Below are 6,647 nucleotides of genomic sequence, written 5' to 3' on the forward strand. Positions count from 1 at the left end.
CAAAGGTATGTTTCTAATATTGGAAAAATTAAAGTTCCTTACTATATACAGTTAAAGAGAAAATATTATTTGTATTAAGATCTCTGTTGCTTTTTTAGAGATAAACTTAAGGTTTTCCAGGTCTTTGATTGTGAAAAGTACAACTAAAAGGTGGCTCTGATATTTAATCAGTCTGTCAGTAGATATTGACAAACTACCTGCCCTGAGCAAGGACTTTACCAAACTAAACAGACTGTGTCCAAATTGATGTTTGCCCAATCCTTTTTTTTTTAGTTTACAGGAAGCATGAAAGACAATCCACACAGCTTACATTTATTTAACATAATTGTGACTCTTGGGATTTTTTTTTTTTTTGGTTCTGGTTTCTAGGGCCAACAAAACATTTTACATAGTAATATGAATAGTAATATGAATTCCTTCCCTTTCCCTTCTTCCACATTTATAGCCTTTTACTCTTTTTTAAATTTTTTAATTTAATTTTTTTTTTTTTTGTGTGTGTGTGTGTGTGTGGCACTGGGGATTGAACCTATGCTAAGGCAAGCACTCTACCACTAAGCTACAATCCCAGCCCTTTTATAAAAGTTTATTTTGAGATAGGGTCTAAGTTGCCCAGGCTGGCTTCCAACTTGTGATCCTCCTGCCTCAACCTCCCAAGTTGCTGGGATTACAGGCATGTGGCATCACACCAGGTCCAATCTTAAAGGTTTTATTTGAGGGTTCTTTGTTATTGAAAATAATGTAATAGCAGGAAATGTTTATGTATTTACTTATTTTTTTAGATACTGGAGATTGAACCCAGGGGTACTTTTCTGCAAAGCTACATCACCTGTTCTATTGATTTATTGATTGATTGGTTTGTTTTGAAACAGGGTCGTATTAAGTTGCTGAGATTGACCTTGAACTTATGATTCTCTTGCTTCAGCCTACAGGATTAATTATAAGCATGTGCCATTACACAGCCAGCAAATGTTTTTTGAACACCAAAAACTCATCTATAAGCCATTGCTTCAGCAGAGTTACTTGTATATGGGCATTTCATCTTCTATATGCACACATTAAAGTTACAAACATGACATGACACAATTGCTATTTTGTATTCTGCTATTGTTCATTTTATTACAAATTTTACCACGATTCTTTCTACTTTTCTCTGGATTTTTTTTTTGAGTACAAAATACTGTATTGTATTTATGTACCACAAATTTCAAAACTGTTTCTGTAACATTGGATATTTCAGCTATATCTATTTTTTCTATTATAATAACACAGTAGAGAATATCTTTTTTTTTTGTATTTGGAATTTTAAAAATCTTTGTTGCTGGACAACGTGGTGCTTGTCTCAGGTACTCAGGAGGCTGAGACAAGGATTGCTTAAGGCCAGGAGTTAGAGATAAGTACAGGTGACACAGACCCTGTCTTAAAACAAAAACAAAATAAGAAAAACTTTCTTAATTAACTTGTGGGAATAAATTCCTGGGTGTGATGATTTTATGGATTTTTCCATGTGTTATAATATTGTATTCTGTCCAGATTTTATCAATTTACAATGCAACCCATAATAAGCAATGCTATTTTACTGTAACTGCCATAGCATTACATTGTGGTTTTTAAACATCATTAATCATTAGCAAGAAGTGAAATAATATCACAGTTTTGCTATAATTGATGATGAATATATACCCATTTATTTGCTCATTGCATTTCCTTCCTCAAATGGATGAATTTCTTTTTATGTACTGTGAATTTATCCTGGATTTTTGTTTTGTTTCGTTTGTGTGGTGCTGAGGATTGATCTAGAGCCTTGCACATTTTAGGCAAATGCTCTACCACTGAGCAACATCCCTAGCCCCATGGAGGGTTTTTGTTTGTTTTTGCTTTTAGCATCTAATCAGGTTTGTTTGTTGATTTGTTTGTTTATTTGTACTACTGGTGGAACCAAGTGCATGCCAGGCGGGCACTCTCCCTCTGAGCTACATCACTAGCCCCACCCCAGTCAGGTTTATTGAGGTGTAATTTATATGTCATAATATTTACTCTTCTTAGTGTACAGTGTATGACTTTTAACAAATAAATACAATTAAAAAGTAGTTCTATACAGAAAAGTTTCTTATACCCTTTTATTATAAAATTCTCTCCTATACCCCCAGCCCTAGGCAATTGCTAATCTGTTTCCTTTCACTAAAGTTTTGTTATTTCCAGAATGTCATATAATACAGTAGGTAGCTCTGCATGAAATTATAATGCTTATTAAAAAATAGAGATGTTTACTTTTTTCCTTCTCAGGATTAAAAATAATTTATTAAAGGTTTGGTCCAGGTTGAAGTGTAGCTCAGTGATAGAACTCACTGAGCATGTGTGAGGCCCTGAGTTCCATCCCCAGCATCAAAACAAAGCAAACAAAATATTTACTGAATTCTATGGTTTTTGCTAACTTTTTTAGAATTTGACTTTTTAATATTTCACTAATTCAACTCTAATTTCCTTCAGTGATTGCTGAAAGGTAATGAATTTTTATTTATTTATTTTTTTAGTTGTTGATAGACATTTATTTTATTTATTTATATGTGGTGCTGAGAATCGAACCCAGTGCCTCACACACACCTCTGAGCCACAGCCCGGAAAGGTAATGAATTTAAAAGTAATTTGACTATGATCACAATAAGAAATACATTTATGTAAGGACTCATTTCACCCAAACATCATATACATAAAACTGAAACACAAATTCTAGAAAATAAAACTTCACTACATGAAAGTACTCTGACATTTTCTGTTCTATTAGCTTTTTTCCTTTGGAAAATGCTGGCCACGACCCATCAACTTGATTTCATGGCTCAATGATGTCACAATCTGCAGTTTGAAAAGTGTAAAATAGCATTTTATTAAAGCATCAAAAACTCCCTACTATCTCCAATGTGAGTTTGTGTATTGTTTACAAAGATGAACTGATAGACATGGATCAAGTCAGATCAACTGGACATTTTTCTCCGGTGACCTGTGAAGTAAATTGCTTTTTTCAGAGAATAGTTATTGGTGGTTATGGTGGAAGGGGACAGTGAGAAATGAGACATGTTTTTCCTGTTGCTAGGTTAGCCATCTAATGGGCTGGTAGCCTTCACAGGGTTAGCCCCAACTACCTTATGAGGTGAGGTAACTTTTAAGAAAGGGTGTTAGGGGTGGCAGTAGCAGAAGCTTCTGTGGGCTAGGCAAAACTGATCGGAAGCAGCACTAATTTAGTGAGAGAGGCTATGAGCTGCCCAGGTATAGAATACCCTTAGCCATCTTGACAGAGTGAAATCCTGGGGGAGACCCTGGAGGAAGCTCAGGCAGAGAAAGTGAAGGTATTGTTTCAGGAGGTCTGGGTGACTGCAGGAAACCAAGTAATGTTCTATGGCTGTGCCACAGAACTTGAAAAACAATGAGTAAAAGGGAGGATGGAGGTGGTTATAACTGGAGATTTCTTGGCAAGGAGGCACAAGGAGAGGGTTTGGTAGGTCACTAAGGGAAAGTAGAGACAAGTAATCTGGCACATCATTGTGGGAGAGCTGTGGCCATTCTGTGTTGGGAGATACCTCTCAGTCCCTCCCTGAGTGACCCTGGCATACAATGCTGTGTGGTTCCAATTCAGTGGGTTATATGCTCTTTACACAATAACTTAACTCTCTTGCCAACTTATAAGATAAATGACTGAAACTAGCCAAGGTTTTCAGAAGACTCAGTACTGTCATTTATGCTTACTTTTTTTCTCTGTCTATCCAAAATGAAAGCAAGAGCCTTAGGAAGCTGACTGGAGAAGCTCTGGCACCAGATTGGTAGATCATACATTCTAGTATATTTTAAAATTTACCTTCTTGGGCTAGGGTTGTGGCTCAGTGGTAAAGCATTTGCCTAGCTCAAATGAAGTACTGGGTTCTATCCTCAGCATACATAAAAATAAATAAATATATAAAGGTATTGTGTCTACTTACAAATAAAAATATATTTTACAAAAATAAAGTAAAATGTAGCTTCTTGGGCCCAGAGTTCTAAGGCCTTACCTAAATGTCCTTGAGCCCCTTAGGTGTTGCAAACTTGCTGTGTAATTTCTACCTCCCACCTGCTTCTCAGCATTTATGATTTGTGAATATTTGTGAGATAGAGGTAGAAGAACAGTTGTGCCCTGCAATCTGCGAGAGTACTTGTGGAGAGGATTTTACCCTGCTGCTCCAATTTTCAGGAAAAGAAAATCTCTAGGTTTTCCCAAAGACTTAGGAGGTGTTTGAGGGTATTTTGAAGGGTATCAGACCTAAAGAAAGATAAGACTATAATTCCTAGATGACCTTTTTGTTACTTTTTCCTTCACTAGAGAGACCCCTGCATCCCTGTTCTCTTCTTTCCAAATATCCATCCTCCTTGCAGTGGGTAGATGGGATATTTACACATGTGATGCTGATTAATACATAAACATGGAGTCCATAAATCTAAGGGGCCAGGCTTTCACTCTACAGTTTTGCAAAGGTACATATCTCCTTTTCTCCTTGCCCTGAAATATAGGTCAGAACATTTCACTTAGTGATGGAATCTATTCCGAGACAGATCTTCCCTTCCTCTTCTGAAACATCACCTTCCTTCTCAGCTTCTTTGAGCAGCCCAAGTTCCTGCCAGGTGTCTTTGCCTGTAGCTTTTAGGAATTCATGACAATTATATGCTCGGCCTTACAACGGCAGCCTATTAGAGAAGCTTAACTATTACCAAATTCACTTGACACAACTAGATCCTGACGACTAGAACAGCAGATTTCAATCTTAGCTCATTGGAGTCATCTGGAAGCTTAAAAAACAAAAAAACAATAAACAAAAACAACAGTGTTTAAGCTGTATCCCAGATCAATTAAATCAAAATCTCTGGAGAATGAGACCAAAGCATTGGCATTTTTTAAAGGGGGAAGCACCATAGCAGTCAGGGGAAAGAACCAATGGAATAGTACTGCGGAGGGGAGCGGGTGCACTGGTTCAGCCTTGAGTTTGTTTATCTTTCATTCTAACTAGGTTTCACCTTTCCAACAATGAAAATTCTAAATAGTTGATCACAGCAATAGACCAATAAGAAAGGTGGGGGGGGGAGGGGAGGAAAAGCAAGAGGTTGGAAGGCAAGGGAAGGACTTGATATACAGAAAATACCTAATCATAATCATTTGATTCCAAAACAAATACAACCCTCCAGAAGTCATTTGGCCCGTCCCATTGCTTCTAGCAGGGAATGAATTTAACCATCCCTTTGTTTAAAGATCCCGAAGAGCAGCACTTTCGCGGGTCCATTGCAGCCTGGGAGTTCATGCGTACGTGTGCGCCTATTTCATCTTTGGGCCTGTTTACTGAGCTGTGTAGGCAAGCGCTGACGCCCTCTACTGGACTGAAATAGAGGTCCCTCCTTGTGTAACAATTGTTTCCTCTGGATGAGCTAATGGAATGATTCACTCAGCTCACCAGAAAGGACAAGGCTTTGCTAGGAATCTTATGGCATTCCACTGACATCTGACATACCACCTTTTTTTTTGCCTAAGGTCTCTATTTCTTTGATTGCAGACAGAAACATAAATAAAATTGGATTATAGTGGCTGGGAAACTGAACTCTGCTGCTTCTCTGCTATTTCTAGGGTGTGTATTTGTGATGCATGGTCTCTGCACCGGTGGGGTGTGATAAATAAGATTACGGATACTGGGGGTGTAGCTCCCACTGATTAAGAGAGTAGAACGTTTAAAGGGAGACCTAGAGATGTAAGAAAGGCAAATGCAATTTAAAGCCATAAGCAGTTAAAAGATGGGATTTTAAAAAAAGAGCCATCAATCAAGACACAAAACCTTGTCATTTAGAAAATCTGCTCAGCCAGAGGAAAATTTGATGGTACATACCAATGAGAGCTTCAAAGCAGCATCTTCTCCATCGGCGGCGAGTGTCTGCCTTCCCAGGGTCAGTCAGTCCTCAGAACACAGGTGCCGCTGGAATGGCTGCACACAACTTAAGTGTTGCACGCTCCACTTGCAGCTGGAATCCCACAGGAGGTTAGCATCCGGAGGCTCTTGTTCATTCCTTGTCCCTTACCCCCAGTCCTCTCAGGGTCCGGAAATTCATGATGAGAATAGTGAAGAAGGAATGAGATGCTGGCTTCTGCCTCACTGTCGGTTCTCACCACGGCATCTCAGCTGAGGTTGGAGAAGTCAGTGTCGCAGCAGAGCTGGCTGCGGGCTGGTCGCGGTTGCCATAGTAACCAGGCGCCCGCGGCTCCCGCGGTGGCTGGGGAAGGCGGTGGAAAGAAGGTAATAGATAAGTGGTGACGTACAGACTCTCTCCTGGGCATCAGTTGAGCTAAAAGGGACCCAAGAGAAGTGGAGTTTCTGGATATTACCACCCAGAAAGTCCGTTCTTGAGGCTCAAACCGAAACCAAATAATTCCTCCTCCTCCGTCTTTTTTCTCTTTCTCCTCCATCCCCAATCACTACTTCAACACACTTAGGAGTATTTTAAGGGTTAGAAATTCCATCACAACCCTGAGGCTACTTGCCGCAGAGAATTCTCCTATACACAGCTGATGTTCTCTAGGCTTACCCTTAAAATACTCCTCCCAGTAGTGTCAGCTGAAGAGTGATATCTGGGGATCTAGAGAAGGA

The 6,647-nt window shown here is 39.1% G+C and overlaps 1 protein-coding gene across 1 annotated transcript in view; it reads right to left on the reverse strand.

The window, feature by feature from the left end:
* The window catches only part of Mical3 (microtubule associated monooxygenase, calponin and LIM domain containing 3), a 216,196-nt gene extending 209,954 nt beyond the window's left edge, over positions 1-6,242 (reverse strand). The window contains exon 1 of the mRNA XM_078015557.1: positions 5,892-6,242. The gene's annotated coding sequence lies outside the window, so the exon portion shown is untranslated. The remainder of the gene's footprint in view (positions 1-5,891) is intronic.
* Between the last annotated feature and the right edge of the window lie 405 nt (positions 6,243-6,647).

The sequence above is a fragment of the Ictidomys tridecemlineatus genome, chromosome 6 (assembly GCF_052094955.1).
Source record: "Ictidomys tridecemlineatus isolate mIctTri1 chromosome 6, mIctTri1.hap1, whole genome shotgun sequence".
NCBI classification, from domain to species: domain Eukaryota; kingdom Metazoa; phylum Chordata; class Mammalia; order Rodentia; family Sciuridae; genus Ictidomys; species Ictidomys tridecemlineatus.